The 20,481-nt window shown below is 35.9% G+C and overlaps 1 non-coding gene across 1 annotated transcript; it reads left to right on the forward strand.

The window, feature by feature from the left end:
- Nucleotides 1–4,237: 4,237 nt before the first annotated feature.
- On the forward strand, nucleotides 4,238–4,455 carry LOC131801328 (small nucleolar RNA U3). The gene has a single exon (XR_009341788.1). It is a non-coding gene; the product is annotated as a small nucleolar RNA U3 (small nucleolar RNA).
- Nucleotides 4,456–20,481: the final 16,026 nt, after the last annotated feature.

Consider the following 20,481-nt stretch of genomic DNA (forward strand, 5'->3'; position numbering starts at 1 on the left):
TATTTTTGTTGTTGTTGTTCTTAGTAAATGTATGGTATGTGGTCACACGACTTTAGCACTCGGCATGCTGGCGCCCAAGTGTTGTTACTATGAGCGATCGAATGATCTCAAATATGTTATTTGTACCATGAGCGTCAAACATTGGTATATAAACATACAAAATAGTTTTATATAAAACCTTTTTCGATATGAACATGTTCGATTTTTTGGCTTAGCTTATTTTTATTTTATATGTACGAACGTATGTCAGTTTGTATACATGTGTGTGTATTTCTGCTTTAGAATCTAAAAGAAAAAACTTTATATTTTATATTAAGTAGAATTTTCAAAAGATTGATTATCAATCTGTTAAAAATAAGATTTAGATTGGTACTTTACAAACTATTTTGAAAAGTTAAAATTAAAACTTATATTCATTTTCATTTAATATGTATATACTACATTTTGTTGCTTACTGTATGCGACCACTAATTTCCATTTTAATGCCCAATTAATGGTTCATTCCCAGCAAACAATTTAGTAGTCCCAAAACATTTCACTGAAGGGGGAAAAACGAGTCCGAAAGCGATTTCTAAAAAGTAACTGAAAATTCAAAATTAAAGTGAAGGTCAGTAGAGTAGAAGAATCAGAGCACTAGGCCACCATGGGCATGTGTTAATATATTATGGAATATCTAAACTTAGCAGGATGTCCTCGTTTATTTTAAGCCAGAATTGAATTTTGAAATTTTAACAAAAAGCCGATATATAAGTGTGGCGATCGACTTTAGAAATATTGAAGGTTTTGAAGTACTTATAACAGATTTGAGTTAATTTATGTTTTTATTAGGCGAATAGAAACTGATCATTTAGGTTCTTTTTAGGGTAGTCCACACATAAAGGGAACGATCGATTACAGCCGTCTAAATTTATGAATACAAACGTAAGTCTACAGATCATAAAATGTAGTGATTATTTTTCTTTCTTAGAAAACTTTAAATCACAAATTAGTCCTAGAATTGTCAAAATATTTGATGAAACTGAGAAACGGTACAAAATGGATTATTATAATGTTTGTTGGGATAAAACTATAATCACCACCTACACCATTTCCAAAAGTGTTATAGGCACATCAATATTGTGGCAAAATTTAAAATTTGTTTCATTGAAATAAAATTATAAGTTCTAACAGCCCAAATATCAACTCAAAATTTATCGAATATTTTTATATATGTCAATCATATCATATACAGGGTGCCCATATTCGACGGACCCATGTTTTTTTAAAAAATCAAAGAAAAAAAATAAAAATTTGGCGGTTGGCAATGTTAATCATTTAATTTGTTCCAAGTAGATTTGTTTACATCAATTTTTGAATATGATATCTCTCAAATGGCCGCCTCTGGCGTTGATGACGTATTGTGCCCTTTTTGCTGCATTTTCCATCGTTTTTGCCAACATTTCGGCCGGAATAGCGGCTATTTCTTCACGAATGTTGTCCTTGAGCTCTTCTACGGTCCTTGGCTTGTTAACGTAAACCTTTGACTTCAAATATCCCCACAAGAAGAAGTCAGGCGGCGTCAAATCGGGCGAACGCGGTGGCCAGTCCAAATCACCACTTTTCGACATCAAACGGCCCGGAAATAAATTCTTCAGAAAATCGATTGTTATGCGACTTGTGTGCGGTGGAGCGCCGTCTCCAGAACTGCCTCATACGCTTTAGACGAATAATTGGCATCACAAAATTGGTCATCGTGTCGCGATAACGCTCCTGATTGATGGTAACAGCATGGCCATTTTCTTTTTGGAATAAAAACGGTCCAGTGACCGTTTTCGCACTAACGTCGCACCAAACTGTGACTTTTTCGTCATGAAGAAGCACTTCTTGAATCTCCTGATGATCAGTGGCGTAAAAACGGCAATTTCCTTATTTACGGTCCCATTCAATGTGAAATGGACTTCATCGGACATGATAATTTTGTTCCAAAATTGCTCGTCATCTAAGGCCATTTCGATGACTCTTTGGGCCCATTCCAATTGACGAGGCTTGTCCGCAGGCAACATTCTTCACGTCAATTGAATTTTGTACGGGAACAAATGCAAATCAATGCGAATAATCCGTTGTAAAGTGGACCGAGCCATGCCCAACTGCTGAGAACGGCGTTTTTGGGGTGTTCTTGGGGACCTCTCAACACTGGCTCGTACGGCAGCGATATTCTCGGCCGATCGCCTTGGTCGACTTTTATGTGGCCTCTTCGGATTAGAAAGAGCCTTACCAGTCGAAAATTTTTCGTATAAACGCTTAATGGTGTTCTTAGAAGGCGCACTTCTCACATTTTTTAATGTTTTAAAAGCACGTTGAGTTTTCACAATTGACTTCTTCTGTTGAATGTAAATTTCAACTATTTCAGAGCGCTCGTGTGGCGTGTATTGGTTCATGGTAAAAATCTGCTTGGACTGACGCTTCAAACGCGGTATGTCATTAAGCGATGTGACATCTCTGTCAAAAGTTATGGCGTTGCCAGATGGGTCCGTCGAATATGGGCAACCCTGTACCCTATGCATTTTGTTACTCGGTTTTAAAGTATAAATAACATTTTGCGAAAGCCATTTTTATACCCTCAGCCATATGGCTAGAGAGGGTATATATCATTTTTTTTATAATTGACATAAAACCTACAATTTAAGGACTAAAATAGAGCCAGTAAGGAAAGGTCAAAAGGCGAGCGAGTATATTATACCCTACTCCACTATGCGCAGCTTACACAACAAAAAAGTTTATGTTGGGAATTTACGTGAAGTAGATCATACCAACTATAGCTATATCTGAACAGAGATCTTCACCAAAATTAGAAGCACTTGCTTTTAAACTGAACTCCTTCGGAGGTGCCAAAATTCAGTACATTTGGGTTGATATTAGCCATTTGGTGCACAAAAAAAACCTGGAATCGGATAAATATTTATATTTATATCTAAATCTGAACCGATACTGATAAAATTTGCAAAACTTATTTATGAGCTGTATCTGATATCTGGCACCAAAGATTATTGTTTTGGAGTGCATATTACACTTGTGAAGGGACTGTTAACCCCAAATCAGATGAAGCATATATATGGGAGCCATAGCTATATCTGAACCGATTTTCACCAAATTTGAAGTACCAGCTTCTAGACTGAATTTGGTCGGATGTGCAAAAATTCAGGTCATTTGGACTGATATTGGCCATTTTGTGCACAATTAACCCGATATCGGTTTAGGATGTATGTGGAAGCTATATCTAAATTTCAACTGATTCTCACCAATTTCAATAGGGTTCGTCCTTGGCTAAACAAATATTGTTTGCAAAATTGCATCTCAATCGGATAATAAATGCATAAATCGACTCAGAAAGTGATTCTATGAAGATCCTCCATCTCGCTTCCTTCTCCATGTTACAAACAAATGCCCAAACACATAATAACCTTACCGCTATGTGGTGTAGGGTAAAAAAGATTAGTTCATGCTTATCTTTAAAAAAAATGCCTTCGATTTCCTTAAAGGCTTCTGTTTATTCTTGAAAACGGTGTAGTGAATAAAACTACTTAGTATGTATGTAAGACAAATGTTGATGATATTTCTCGTACAATCGACTCCAGCTTACTGCAATATTCTTGCCATCAACAATTTCTAAGAACTGCAATACACCTCCTAATCGTAAATAGTTAAATCGAGCTTCCTATTATGTAGCCTAAAAAGACGGCAGATATAATTTGCATTGTCATATTTAATTCAAATTTGTTCATAAAAATCAACATTTCAAACTAAGTGGTAATTCACACAAATTTGTCTTTTCACCCGTTTTTGTTTCAATTATGCGGAGTCGAATGTGTTCGGATCATGTTTTTGATCATTTCACTAAAGGCCTCACATTTTGAGAAAATCTGCAATGTATACACGCTTATGTATGTATGTACTATGAACCTAAAACACTCGTCGCCTATTATCAATGAGTTTGTCTGCAACAACAATAACATATCAACAATTAGGTAGGTAGGTAGTCTTGCTTGGGGTTATTTCTAGAAATCCACAATACAACAACTACAACATACCTCAAGCAATATAATTTCTCTACCTAAGCCATTATCGCAGCACATTGCCTCACATTTGGTTGATTTTAGTGGTTTATGAGCACGTTCACATTTTTCGTTACTCTTAAAAAATTCTCATTCACTTTATATTCTCCAATACTAATAACATTCACCGTTGGCGTTGAAAAATTAAGACTATACTTCACAGGATCATTTCTGTAGTCAGTCTTCAATTACTTTCATTGCAAAATGGAAAACCATCAACCTGCGATGAGGAGGTACATCGTTCTATCTGTAGCGTGAGGTTTTGAACTTTGCCATTCTTTTGGGATTTCTTCGGAATTCCATTGGTGGCATTGTTTCTTCGATGATCGCTCCACTCAAACGGATAGAACGACTTCTGAGTGGTTCTTTTTTAATTTAATTAATTTGAAATCCAATATACGGTAAATCTGAAATAGTTTTAAAATTTCTAATCAGATGTTCTCATTAATATAATTCCAATTTAAAATAATTTTCATAATTTTGCTGAGGATCTTGAAAATATTACGGCGTCTGTTACCTCCTGTGCAATTGACAAATTTCATGACAGAAGAATATAGGTAGATGCAAGGTAGATGTACTAGGTAATCGCATCAGCCCAGATGACGGCACCATTAAATGTCAAAACAAATTGTTGTAATAAAGAATTCGCCCTAAATGAATGCAACAACAAATTTGTTTATGTTGTCTTCCCTAAAAGTACCTTTTTAAAATATTTCAAATAATTTAAGAGCAAGTTAAGAGTGAAACAAGTAAAAAAAAATAAAAGAAAATGAAGGAAGGAGGTTAGAATGGAGTGCAGCTTTAAGAATTAAGTTAGCCTCAACATCTAAGATTCCCAAAGCACATCACGGGAAGTACTGCAAGAATTCGACTCTTGTCATTTGCAGTTCCGGAAAACTTTCGGTTTAAACCAGTAAAATATAGTCATTATAAGTTTCTTGGTTTAAAAAATATCGCAATACTACAATTAATACTTATTTTACTCTTATTTGTTTTACAATAAAAACTTTTATTGCGACGTTCGTCTACGACGAGAGGCACACAAAATAAAATGTAAACAAACACCTCGTTTCTGATTGGTTGAAACAAATTTGCCGCAACCTTTAAATGTCACGGCGAATCTATCTTTTTCGCTTTAGATGCCAATTTTGACATTTGAGGGGACCACAAAAGTTGCTTTGTTGTAGCAATTCGCCGATGCGGTTACCTGTTAGATCTACCTTGGGTAGATGCATCAACGCTTGGGAACATTGATATGTCAAAATTTTTAAAATGTTTTATCAAAAATAAGTAATTTTTTAAATGTTTTCCTATACGACGCAATTCGTAGTTTGTTATAATACGCAATTTTTACAAATTTCAATAATTTTTCATTCAACATTTTCAATTCCAAAATCGGTTTGACAGTTCATTGTCCCAGCAGCTGTGTCGATGCGACTACCTGTATTCTTCTACCATGTCAAATAAACGGAATTAAGTTTAGAACTCGGCATAAACAACTGTAATTTTTTGAAAATGAACGTGAAGTGGCCGTTTAATTACGTTATGAAATTTTGTTCACCAAAATTAAAGGAGGCAATATTTGGTCTAATGCATTCATTTGCGAAATCTTAGAAACAAATTAAAAAGTATGAATATTTTATTCCCGGGTATTTGCCAGCAATATTACCGGAGACCTAAAAAGCATAGATTGCCAGAAATCGTATGTCGAATAGCTTCAAAAATTTAAAAATGAGCAGTTCATAACGGGTTCTACAGCCTGTCACACCTATGCAGGTTCAGCTCTTCGTATAAATAACGGTACCTCCCTACTTTGAATGTTTTGCGACATTATTCCCCGGAAACTAAGGGCTCATAATAACCTAAGGCGTAGTTCTTAGGATAGACATTTAAGTTTTCGAAAACAAAAGTGGACTTTTAGAAAGTTTAGTTCCCTTAGTTTTATAAAATCACCCTAATTTTGAAGTCGCACTGTCGCGGCCCGTATTTGAGTGTTTTTATACCCCTACCATATGGCTAGAGAGGGTATAAATCATTTGATACAGCCTCATCGAAATAATGGTTTAAGATCCTAGGTCTCCTTGGATCAAATCCGTTTCAAGGTAATTAGAGTCGATTTAGCGATGTCCGTCCGCCCGTCTGTCGGTCTCTCGAAGGGAGTATCCGATTTAATCCAAACTTGGTACATCGTAATGTTAACTTAGATTGAGTGCGAAAATGGACAATATAGGTCCATTCCTTCAAGTACCTCCCTTACAAAGAGTCAAAATTTTGAAAAATTGTATCTCTTATAAAATGCGATATAAGATTGTTTTCAAATTACACACATCACAATATCCTTATTGATCCAAATTCTGGTGGAAAGATGGAATATACCGGTCCACTCCTTCTGGTACCTCCTCCAGAAAGTGTCAAAATTTTGAATAATCATGAAGCTCATAAAACGCGAAATTAACATCCGATTCCATTTAGATATGACACATCTCAATATTTCTATCAACACAAGATATGTTACAAAAAAAGTAGAGATCGGACCATTTCTTCTGGTACCACCCCCACAATAGGTTCAAAATTTTGAATAACAAAAACGCTTATAAAATCCGAAATAAGCATCCGGTTCTCTTCATATTTCACACATACCATTATTTCTACTAACGCAAGATCTGGTGTGAAGATGGAATATATCGGTCCACTCCTTCTGGTACCTCCCCCACAAGGGGTCAACTTTTTGAAAATCCATGAAAGTCATAAAAGGCGAAATTAACATCCGATTCCATTTAGACTTGGCACATCTCAATATTTCTATCAAGACAAGATCAGTTATAAAGAGAAATAAGCATCCGACACTCTTCAAATTTCGCACATCCAAATATTGTTGCTAACGCAATATCTGCTGTGAAGAGGATATACATCTGCCAAACCCTTCTGGTACCTCACCCACAAAGGGACACAATTACCGATAATTATATCTGTCATACCTTGGGAAACAAGTCAGCGATTTTTTATTACTTGCTCTATCAGAACTCAACCATAACCCCCAGATACTTCTGTCGGCAAAACCGGTTAATACTATTTTACCCTCCACCATTCTATGGAGGGTATATTAACTTTGTCATTCTGTTTGTAACTCCTCGAAATATTCATTGTAGACCATACAAACTACATATTCTAGATCAGCGTAAAATTATAAGACGATCTTGCCATGTCCGTCTGTCTGCCTGTCCTACAGTCGGTATTTTGATGATTTCAGCAACATTATTCACCAGAATCGTTCCAAATTTCGTATTTGAAGTTCTTAATGGATACTACAACCCATGGCAAAAAACTTATTATGCAAGTCCACATCTTCGTATAGCCCCCATACAACGGAACCTCCCGATAGTCGGTATTTTAATGATTTCAGCAAAATTATTCACCAGAATCCTTTCAACATTCGTATTTGAAGCTCTTAATGTGTACTACAGCCCATGACAACAATTTATGTATGTAGGTCCAAGTCTTCGATAGCCCCCATATAACGGTACCTCCCGATATTTGGTATTTTGAGGATTTCAGCAACATTATTCACCGGAATCGTTTCAAATTTCGTATTGGAAGATCCTAATCGGTACTACAACCTATGGCAAAAAATTTCGTATGCAGATCCACGTCTTCGTATAGTCCCCATATAAAGGTTTTCATTTAAGTGGTACTTTTCGATTTTTTTTTTTTAAATTTCAAGGTCATTCCAAATGGTGGAGGGTGTTAAAAGTTCGTCCCAGCCGAACTGAGCTGCTTCTTTACTAGTTTTGTTTTTTTTTTTAAATTTTGAAAATTTTCAAGTTCCTTCCAAATGGTGGAGGGTATTTCTTTATTGTTAACTTGTTTTTTTTTTTTAATGTTAAGTCATTAGGTCCTGGAAACAGTTCAAGGATAGTTAGGGATTGCAATCGCATAATATTGGGAGTATTTTTAACGGTAGCCTCACCTTTGAAAAATGTGGGAATAGATCTGATCATTTTATTAACTGTCAACATTCGGTGTCAATTAGTAGCATGTTTTCTGAGGGTTTACATTTTACTACTTTATGTAAATTACATTAATCTCCTTCGAATTTGCAATCAATCTCAAGCCATGTTGCTGATCCAAAACATAAATAATCGGTGTTAAATACAGTTCATATTTAACCTAGAAATTAATAAAAATTACAACTATTATTCCTTCTGACCATTTTTATTAATGGTAGATTATTAATTAAATTTTAATCGCATTTCCTCCGGAAAATATGCGTACATCCATTTAAACGATTGTTTTACAAAACAGTTCATAAAAATTTAATACAGCTATTGTGGATAATTACAATTACCACATTCGGAACACAGGTGCAGGTACATACATACATATGTATGTCCATATGTATTATACCTATGCTACGCACACACACACTATTATTGTTCATTTGGTTGGTTATACCGAGTCGATAGCAGCAGCAGCAGCAGATGTGTTGAGTTGAGTTCAAACCTATCCAATTTTAATAATAATAAATCTGACAATTTATCAAAATGTGGTAGGGAAATTAAATTTCATTAAAATTGCACACGGACGCACACACACACATCTGGTCTGAACCAATGACCCCAATAAAATATGGACACATATGTTAGAGATTGCAGTTACCAACTTGTTGTTGATGTTGTACACTTCCCTCTCCCTCGCTCACTCACTTCCTCAATTACATGGTTGGAAACAAAATATCTACCCTGTATTGGTATTCAATTTAAAACGGAAATTCTCCCTGCCATGGGTATGTAGAACCCGTTACTCATCTACCCAATTTCATCCATTCCATCCTCTAGATGAGCAGATGAGCTTTCATGTGCTAAAACCACAATTGAGTTGATAAGCTTAAATTGGTGTGCCAGACAAAGTGGCAGCAGGCTGGTTGCGAAGGCAGACAGCCGAAATGAAATAGCATCAACGGCAGAATGGTAGGGAAGTCAAATTCGTTTCGGTTTTACAAAATGGTTAAAAAATTCGAACGAAGTCCATGTGCCATATTAACTGGGTTTTGGTCACTATTTTATGGCAAAATTTTGGATATTGATGTTTTAAGCTGCTTATAGATTTTGAAAAAAAAAAAAATAAATAAAATGTACATGTTGCATAAAAGACGTACAGGGTGAGATAAAAAACTGCAACAAAGTCAAACGCCATATTTTTTATATTTTTTTAAATTTTATCGAATAAAAGCAAAAAATATCGGAAATAGCATCAAATATAGGATAAGTTTAGATTTGTTCGAATCGATCACCTTTGGCACGAATTATGGCCTTCAAACGGCCAATGAAACCGTCACACGCTGCCCGAATGTTGCTCTGCGGTATTTTGGCCCATTCCCGGCGAAGTGCTTGCTTGAGCTGATCGACACTTTGGTATTTTTTAGTGCCAACATTGCTTTCCAAAATACCACAGACACATTAGTCCAACGGATTGGTATTTGGAGATTTAGGTGGCCATTGTGAGTTGGTAATGAAGCAATAAGCCACATTTTGTAACCTTTCTTAGGAGGCGCGTGCTAAGTGCGATGGTGCTGAGTCCTGTTGGAACGTCCAAGATCTGCGGCCAAAATGTTTGCGGGCCCAAGGCTTTAATACACCCTCTAGAATATTTTTGCGATAATATTTGCAGGTATTCTGATGGCACGGTCGATTAATACAAGCGGAGAGCGACCATCGGCTGTTATGGCGGCCCACACCATCACCATGGCCGGCGCTTGAGTCCTGGTGCCCAGCCGAAGGTGCACATTTTCCGCTGACCTCTATGGCAAGTAAACACGATAATTTTGTTTGTTTACAAACTGCTGGACAACGAATTCGGCAGTTCAACACTTTTGGCCAAGCGAAGCAACTCTTTAGCTGTGTTGAGTCTATTTTCTTTCTTTTGCGATGTAAGTTCTTGCACTTTTTGGAATTTCAATGGCTTTACCCCGAGCTCATTTTTTAATATTTGCCGTATGGAATATTGCGATATGTTTAGCTCACGAGCCACCTTTCGGCCACTGCGACGCTGGTTTCGATCAAGTCACTTCTTTACTTTTCGAACCATTTCTGCTGATGTTGTTGTTTTCTTCCGTCCACTTCTTTGACGTCGGGCTACGCTACCAGTATCACGGTAACGAACGATGGTACGAGACACAAAAGATTTATTCACATTTAAATCCTGGAGTGCTCTAACGATAGCCACTTGTGGTGTTCCAGCCAAATAAAAAGAAATCACACTGTCCCGCTTGAAATCCATCACGAATAACTTTTTTTCTGAAGAATTCTCACCAAAATGCTTTTGTTCGCTTGTAAACAATATAATGAGCTATCACTGGAATAATTTTAACAGCTGTCGGGCGAGTGGCTTGGAACTGACAGCAGTCTGAAATTGGTTGCAATTTTTTCATCTCACCCTGTTTCCCATCTTGCGTTGGTAAAAAGTGGAGTGGGCCAATATTGCCCATCTCCGAACTCGATCTAAGTTTGACAATAATATTACAATAGACCAAGTTTGAATTAAATCGGATACTCCCTTCGCAAGTTATCGTGCAACCAGTCACACAGACGGACTAATAACTCTAGATAGGCTCCAAATGTCCGGAAAGGGATTTGGTCCAAAGGGACCTAGAGTCTCTCTGTAACCATGCGGCTGAGAGTATTAAAATCAGGTATTCATTTCACTTCCTATAAAGTATATGATTTGTTTAACATCCGACCGTTGGTGGAGGAGGTAGCAGAAAGAGTATGTTACTCATCTTGCAGCTCAATATAATATTACAAGGTGTAACGTTGGAACGAAATCGTATATTTCCCTCAGATATAGTGCCTCCAAACTTTCCGAAACAAGTTGTTCATCTTGACAAGACATATTTTTATACCCTCCACCTTGGAAAGGAGGGTATATTAACTTTGTCATTCCGTTTGTAACATCCTTAAATATTCGTCTTAGACCCCATAAGGTAGTTATATTCATAATCAGCATAAAATTCTAAGTCGATTTAACGATGTCCGTCTGTCTGTCTGTCTGTTGAAATCACGATACAGCCCAAATTATTTGACGTAGAGCGCCAAAATTTAGCAGAGCTATTTGCATTGTGTCTAGGATGGTTGGTATTGAAAATGAGATATTTCGGTCCACATTGTGGTATAGCCCCCATATAAAGGTAACTCCCGATATTCGGTATTTTAGTTTTTTTTTTGCCACATTTTTTCATGGATTTGTCTAAAAATTGGTATTTGTGGGTCATAATGGTTTCCAGCTCCGGTAGCGAAACATTGCATGTATGGGTCCATGATTTGGTATAGCCCCCATATAACGGTACCTCCCGATATTCGTTAATTTGATGATTTTTGCAACCTTTTTTCACGGATTTGTCTGAAAATTGGTATTTGTTGGTCATAATGGGTTCCAGCTCCAGTGGCGAAACATTGCATTTATGGGTCCATGATTTGGTATAGCCCCCATATAACAGTACCTCCCGATATTCGGTATTTTGATGGTTTTTGCCACATTTTTCACTGATTTGTCTAAAAATTGGTATTTATGGGTCATAATGGGTCCTAGTTCGTGTAGCGGAACATTGTAATTATAGGTCCACGTTTTGGTATAGTCCCCATATAACGGTACCTCCCGATATTCGGTAATTTAATGGTTTTTTGCCTCATTTCTTGTAATGTTTCTTTTACCCTAAGGTGGAGGGTATTAAAAGTTTGTCCCGGCCGAACTTATAGTTTTTTACTTGTTGAACTATCAAATGATCTATGACGACAAGGCTGGGATTAAAAAAATCTATCCTTTGAGTACTACATTAAATCATTCAGTTACTTCTTTCTTTTCTGATATCCTAAAATATCTGCTGACTTCCATACAGATTTCTGCCAAAACTTGGGACTTTTAATTTGCTGGGTTAGTGGTTAAATTTGTTTGAATACTTCGAAATAAATTTGAAAATTTTGTATGTATGTAGTATATATATGAACGTGATACTACCAGCCAAATATTCCGACATATCCCTGATGCTGATGACAACGAAACTAAAAACGACAAATGATAATTTAATCGACAGAAATGAAATGAAATCGAACACGAAGGAATACAACATTCGAATGAGGTGTGTGTGTGGGTGTGTGTCTGATCCCTTTTACAGTGTTTCTCGTGTAAATGTGACACCCTCTCATTCTGCCAGCCCTGGCATAGCTACACACACACACCCTTCCACCAGAGACGATTGGTGTAAACAAAAATTGGGTATCACAATGAAATTTTCGCCTAATTTGACATGTAACATGGGGAACGATGTCGTTCTTCCACAGGATGTGGTTGTATCAATGTGTGAATGTGTTTGTGAGTACGTGTATTTGTGTGACTCAATAAAATTGTATGGGGAATATAAATGTGACATTTTTGAGAATATAATTCCAATAACACGGAGACACAATTTAAAAATTTTTGACTCATAATTGCTGTCAAATGCGGGAGCGACCAAGGGGGAACTGTGTGGGGGGTATATATTTTACCAAATAGGAGACAATATATTAGAGAGGTATTATTTTTGGCAAATGCCATTCGAAATGTCTGGATGTCTAGTTTCCGGAGAAAAACAAGGATATTAGACAGGACAACTTTGGATTTTCCACAGAAATTCCTAAATGGAAATGTTTTAAATACATTCGAATCGTTTAACCCCCACATATTTGTATACTCTCCACCATACATAGTATGAAGGGGTATATTAAGTTCGTCATTCCATTTGTAACTCATCGAAAAAATAAATTCATACCTAAAAAGTATATACAAGGTGAGATGAAAAAACTGCAGACTACAGTCATTTCTAAGCCACTCGTCCGACAACTGTTAAAATTATACCAGTGACAGCTCATTATATTGTTTACAGAAATGGTTCGAAAAGTAAAGAAGCGGCCGAAAAATGACTTGTGAGATGAACATATCGCAATACTTCATTCGGCAAAAAAAATTGAAAAATGAGCTCGGGGTAAATCCATTGAAATTCCAAAAGTGCAAGAACTTACACCGCAACAGAAAGAACATAGACTCAAAAGAGCTAAAGAGTGCGCCGCCCAAGGTGATGGTTTAGTCCGCCATAACAGCCGATGGTCGCTCTCCGCTCGTACTAATCGACCGTGGCATCAGAATAAATGCCGAATATTATCGTAAAAAATATTCTGGAGGGTGTATTAAAGCCTTGGGCACGCAAACATTTTGGCCGCAGACCTTGGACATTCCAACAGGACTCAGCACCATCGCACTCAATGACCTCCAAAATCTCCAGATACCAATCCGCAAGGTTGGCACTAAAAAACACCAAAGTGTCGATCAAGCAAGCGCTTCGCCGGGAATGGGCCAAAATACCGCAGAGCAACATTCGGACAGCGTGTGACGGTTTCATTGGCCGTTTGAAGGCCATAGTTCGTGCCAAAGGTGACCAATTCGAACAATTCTAAACTTATTCTAAAACTTGATGCTATTTCCGATATCTTTTGATTTTACTCAATAATTTTAAAAAACAAAATTAAAAATTATGGCGTTTGACTTAGTTGCAGTTTTTTCTCACCCTGTGGGTCCACGATATCGTATAGCCCCTATACAACGGTTCCAACCCGACATTCGGTATTTTGACGATTTTAGGGACATTATTCCCCGGAGTTGTTTCAAATTTCGTATTTTGAGTTCATAATGGGTACAACAGCCCATGACAGAAAATTGTCTATGCAGGTCCACGTTCTCGTATAGCCCCCATATGTCGATACCTCCCCATATTCGGTATTTTGACGATTTTAGGTACATTATTCACCTGAGTTGTTGGAAATTTCGTATTTGAAATTCCTAATGGGTACTACAGTCTATGACAGAAAATTGTCTATGCAGGACCATGTTCTCGTACAGCCTCCATATTACGCCACCCCCCGATATTCGGTATTTTGATGATTTTAGGGACATTATTCACCAGAGTTGATTCAAATTTCGTATTTGAAGTTCCAACTGCATACTACAGCCTGTGACAGAAAATTGTCTATGCAGGTCCACGTTCTCATATAGCCCCCATATATCAGTACCCCCCGATATTAGTTATTTTGAAGATTTTGGGTAGAATATTCACCGGAATTGTCTCAAATTTCGAATTTGAAATTCCTAAATGGTACTACAGCCTGTGACAGAAAATTGTCTATGCAGATCCACGTCCTCGTATAGCCCACATATAACTGTACCTCCCCATATTCGTTATTTGGAAGATATTGAGTACAATATTCAGCGGAATTGTTTCAAATTTCGTATTTGTAGTTCCTAAAGGATACTACTGCATGTGACGAAAAATTGTCTTTGCAGAACCAGGTCTTCGTGCGGTATTTCGATGATTTTAGCTACATTTTTCAACGGATTTTTTTCAACTTTCGAATTTGAATATTGCAATGGCCCATAACAAAAGATGTCTGCAGACCCACCTTTTCGTATAGACCCCAATATAAGGACTATATTCGGTATTTTTAAGATTTGAAAAGAATTTGTAACGTATTTTATTTTTTTGTACATTTCCAACATCATTGCAAATGGTGGAGGGTCGGGGTGAAGGTCGCCCAACCGAACTTACTGCTTTCTTACTAGTTTTTCCTGAAACAAAATGGCCTTTAACCTAAAATTTCATATTTAAAATTTCCTCCTCTGCAGTATTGTAATTTTTCAATATAAAAATCTGAGCTTAGCACAACTTCCGTTTCCACTTTGTTGAATTTGCATAGATTTTATCCCCGATTTTTTATGCATAGCAACATCGAACATTTTTAAAATTCTGTGCATATTGGCAAAGTTAATGTGGCGAGCATTACAGCGAAACGTTTTCAAATGTTCGGCTTTAGCGGCCAAGGGAGATTGCTGTTCCCGCTCCCCTCTTCCCAGCCAACTTGCTGCAAAACTTCAACATATCACTTCCACTGTGGAACATGTTGCCCATGTCCCACCAAAAAAAAAAAAAAATAATAAAAATCAGGAGGGGCAACGTGACGTTCCAAACATCGCTGAGCATGCAAATACCCGTTGATAGCAACTACCTCTGGCATAGCTGGCTGCTATTGACTATTCCATGTATTTGTGTTGCTTTCCATTTTAATGAAGAAAACAAGAACAAATAGCCGAGCATTCAAGCTGCTACAACATGTCGAAGGATCTGTGTGCGCTAACACAATTTAATGACAGCTGCTGCCACTGCTGGAGGCAAAGATGGCCATAGGAAGTGGAAACTTTAGTAATTAAGTCAACTCATCAAATACTTACAACTGAAAAATACTTGAAAATGAACGATGAAGAAGAAGAAGAAGCCGGAGAAGTGGATTGAAACAGCATCAGAGCAGACGAGAGAGAGAGATAGAGGGAGAGCGGGGACATTTAAATGAAATGCAAAAAAGCAGCAGTCCCTCAGAGCATCTTGGTTGCAAGTTCCAATATTGCTACGAAAATGGCATCTACTTTTCTTCTTCTTTTTCTCCTCCTGTAGATCGACAATTGGTGGTGTGGGTTACCGCCATGAACACAAGTGGCCAACAAACATCCATTATTGGACCCCGGCAAAGAGTAAGCCAATAAAAACTGCACCAAAAAAAAAAAACACCCTCAAGAAAAAAACTTCCGCAAACTATTTCCAGGCAAAAATGCTGTGAAAACAAGAAGTAAAGTCTTTGAAAGCTTATAAACGCATTAATTTCACTACAACCTAATTGTGAAAAAGAGCCGGACAATTATGCTGGAGGTAGGATTTTTTTTTGCTTTTGCATGTTGGACAGCAAAGGAAATGGGAAAAATTACATTTTTCAAAATTTGGGTTTCAGGTTATGTTATTTCAAACAGTATAATGCCTTCCGGAGGAAATGGGATGAAGGTCACTCTGGGTCTTATCGGTACGAAACATAACTTTGGAATGTGGGTCACTGATGGAGTAGTTTTTTTGGAAATTCGCACTATAAGTGTACGAAAGATACTAAAATGTACTATATTTGGCACCATTTCGTATAATGTGAACGGTGACAGGTAAAAACTTGAAATTTGAAATGGGAATCAAGGCTGAGGAGTAGAGCCGATGTATGAAAGTAGCATTGGAAGTGTGTACTCATCTATACGAAAAGTACTAAACGCTACTAAATTTTGTACAATTTGAAGGAACGGAATTTGTAGGCTAGAATCTTGAAATAGGATTGAGACATGGAGGTAGTTTTCGAAAATTGTACTTATGTGGACGAAAAGTAATAAATGGTACAACATTTGGTGCAATTTCGATTTGTGTGAACCGATAGAGCTGGAATTCGGAAATTTAGAAAAAAAAGATTACAATTGCATTCTAGGACTGTGGAATGTAGGTAGTATTGGAAATTAGGACTTATGTGTACTAAATGGTACAATCTAAATTTTGGGATAACCAATAGATTTGGAACCCTGAAATTTGGTAATCACATTATTATTTCATTGTAGGACTGCGGAATGGTGATGGTTTTGAATATTCATACTTATGTGTACTAAATGAACCAGTAGAATAGGAATCCTGAAATTTTAAATTAAGATTTTGTTTGGACTGTATAATGTAGGTAGTTATGACTATTAGTACTTAAGTGTACTAAGTTTGGATTTAGGCGAACCTATATAGCTGGTATCTTGTAAATTGGGAATAAGATTACTATTAGAGTTTAGGTTTGGATTATGTAGGAAGTTTTGGAAATTCGTACTTATGTGTATTATATCGTACTAAATTTGGTAAAATTTGTGTTTAGGCGAACCGATAGAACTGGAATCCTGAATTCGGGAAATAAGATCACTGTCGGATTGTGGGATTGGGATATGGAGGTATTATTTGAAATTTGTACTTATATGTACTCAATTTGGTACAATTTGAATTTGATTTCTATTGGATATATATATGAACTAAATGGAACCAAATTTGGTACAAGTTTGAATTGTGGTGCATCGATAGAACTGGAATTCTGAAATTTGGAATAAGAGTCGCTGATGGAGTGAAAGATAGATGTTCCAAAGGCTTTTTGGAAATTCGAGTTTTAAGGTTAGAAAAAACTAAAATGGTACTAAACTTCTAAAATTGCACCATTTGGCATTATGTGCAATTTCGTATGAGAATCAAAGTTGGAAAGTATATTTGATATATGAAGGTGGTTTTGGAAATGTGTACTAAGTGTAAGAACTGTACTAAATTTGGAACAGTTTTATTTTGGGTGAATGGATGAAGCTGGAATTTTTATATTTTTTTGGCGATAAAGAAGAAGTTTTGGAAATGTTTACTACAATTGCACAAAATTAGTGAAAGGATAGAGATAAAATTCTGATATAATTTATTTAGATTATTGATGGCATCTGTGTTTAAGATTTTTCGGTGGTTTCCTATAATTGTACAAAAAGTACTAAATGTTACTAAATTTGGTATTGGATGAAGAAATAGAATTGGAATCCTATAATTGTATATTGAGAGGTTTCGAAATGTTTACTAAAATGTTACTAAATTTTGTATTTAGTGAATGTTACTGATTTCTGTATTGAGTGAAAGTATAGTGCTGAAATCCTGAAATTTGATATTGAGGTCACTTTTGGTATCTGGTTTTAAAATACACTTATACTTATTATAGCTTATTTTGTGCATGTGTACTACAATTGTTCGAAAAGTACTAAGTGATGCTATGATGATGATGCTGGAATCCCGAAATTTGATATTGAGGTCTCTGTTGGTATTTGGAATCGAGATATGGGGGTGGTTTTGGAAATGTGTACTGTAATTGCTCAAAATAGTACTAAATTTTGCATCGAGTGAATGTATAGAGCTGGAATCCTGAAATTTGATATTGAGGTCTCTGTGTTGGTAAATTCGTACTGTAATTGTTCGAAAAGTACTATATGATACTAATTTAGCAACACTGCTGATACCTAGGTACTAAGCGTTACTAAATTTGGAGATAAAGTTCTAAAATTTGATATTGAGGTCACGGTGGTTTTTTTAGTTTACACATTGAGACTTTGCAATAGTTAGTAGTTTTATATGTAATTATGGTCCGGTCCTCACGATGGAAGTGGGGATAAGATCAGAATATGAGCATATTGTTTTTGGAGGAGATTGCATAATATTTAGGGGTTTAAATGGACAAACAAGAGAACAAATCTTGATTTTGTAATTTCTCTAGAGGTCACATTATAGACCATTTGATTTTGAATTTCCCATTGAGCTTGAGTTTAGGGGAGGGAAAAATCCTACCAATAATATTTACCGGTTGAAATTGGTCATAAGTTTTATAGCAAAAAATACTCAAATTTTCTTTAAATCGCGAAAATTGTTAATTCCAGTGAAATCCCTATAAACGAAAAGGTCACTTCCGCTTGATGCTAATATCCAAGATATCGCATACATAGCAAAATATATACAATCATATAGATCATCATCAGGATGTTACTTAGACCAGGATTTATCCGTATTTATTACTGTCTGATTCAATCTGACATATTCTCGCGGTATTAGCTATTTATATATGTAAAAGTGGGAAATGTTTATATGTTTGTTTGAAATTTATGGACTCGAAAACCGCTTCACAGATTTTCCTGAAAATTTCCAAGTATACTACTACATCGCCTGAAAGTGACATAGCCTACTAGAGATATTGCATGGAACTGGAGATATTACATCAGAATCGAAGGTACCTCCCAAAAATTTAGATTTTATATGCACATATCTATTCATCGATTGCATATACAAAATTTGGAATGTGTAACGGAATTTGGAACAAAAATAAATTCGTCAAATTATATTGAAATCGATTCAGATTTGGATATGTCTCCCATATATATTTTCGATGGATTTCGTTTATTTGATGCACCAAACTCGATATTTATGTTCGATTCCAATGAAGTTTGGAATGTGTGACGGTATTCGATCAGAACATTAATTCGTAAAATTATATTAACTTCGGTACAGACTTGGATATAGCTCCCATATATATTTTCCGCCGATTTTATATGTTTGATGCACCAAACACAGTATGTACCTCCAATTTCAATAAAATATGGAAGGTGTGACGGATTTTGGTGTAAAAGTATATTTTGTCAAATTATATTGGAATCGGTTCAGGTTGGAATATATCTCCCATATACATTTTATATTTGCCAAATTATATTGAAATTGATACAATTTGGATATGTCTCCCATGTATATTTTCGATGGATTTCGTTTATTTGATGCACAAAATACGATATGTATGTTCGATTCCAATGAAGTTGGAAATGTGTGACGAGATTTGATTACAAAATAAATTCGTAAAATTATATTAAATTCGGTACAGATTTGGGTATAGATCACATACATATATTTTCGGCCGATTTTATATGTTTGATGCATCCAAGGCGATATCCATGTCCGATTCCAATGAAATTTGGGAAAAAGACGAAATTTGGTACCAATTGGCAAAATATATTCTTGGCCGATTTTACATATTTGATGCACTAAATACGAATAAAATATGGAAGGTGTGACGGAATTTGGTGTAAAAGTACATTTTGTCAAATTATATTGGAATCGGTTCAGATTGGAATATATCTCCGATATACATTTTATATTTGCCAAATTATATTGAAATTGATACAAATTGGGATATGGCTCCCATATATATTTTCGATGGATTTCGTTTATTTGATGCACCAATCACGATATGTATGTTCGATTCCAATGAAGTTTGGAATGTGTGACGGGATTTGATCGGAAAATAAATTTGTAAAATTATATTTAATTCGGTACAAATCTGGATATAGCTTCCATATATATTTTCAGGCCGATTTTTTATGTTTGATGCATCCAAGGCGATATGTATGTCCGATTCCAATAAAATTTGGCAAAAAGACGAAATTTGGTAACAAAAAATGGCGAAATATATTCTCGGCCGATTTTACATATTTGATGCACTAAATACGGTATGTACCTCCAATTTCAGTGAAATATGGAAGGTTTTACGGAATTTGGTGTAAAAGTACATTTTGTCATATTATATTGAAATCGGTTCAGATTGAGATATGATTTTATTAAGAAACATTGACCCACAACGCCTTTGCAATGATATTAGGCTAACAGTTAAAAACTTCACAACAATTTAATTGAATAATTTAAAATTATTAAAGCCCCAATTACCAACAAATGTTTCAAACAATAGTTAAGCTTACAATGATTCCGGTAATCCGTCATTAGAAATTAAAAAAAATAAATATATGTAAATAGATTTAACAAAATATCATGTTAAGCATTAAATTAAGTACTTGTAATGCAACATATGTCCCATGTGTCCTTGATATTCATATCCAACTTTGTGGTCCAGCACGGGGTCAAAAC

This window comes from Musca domestica, unplaced genomic scaffold (assembly GCF_030504385.1).
Source record: "Musca domestica strain aabys unplaced genomic scaffold, Musca_domestica.polishedcontigs.V.1.1 153, whole genome shotgun sequence".
Lineage (NCBI taxonomy): Eukaryota > Metazoa > Arthropoda > Insecta > Diptera > Muscidae > Musca > Musca domestica.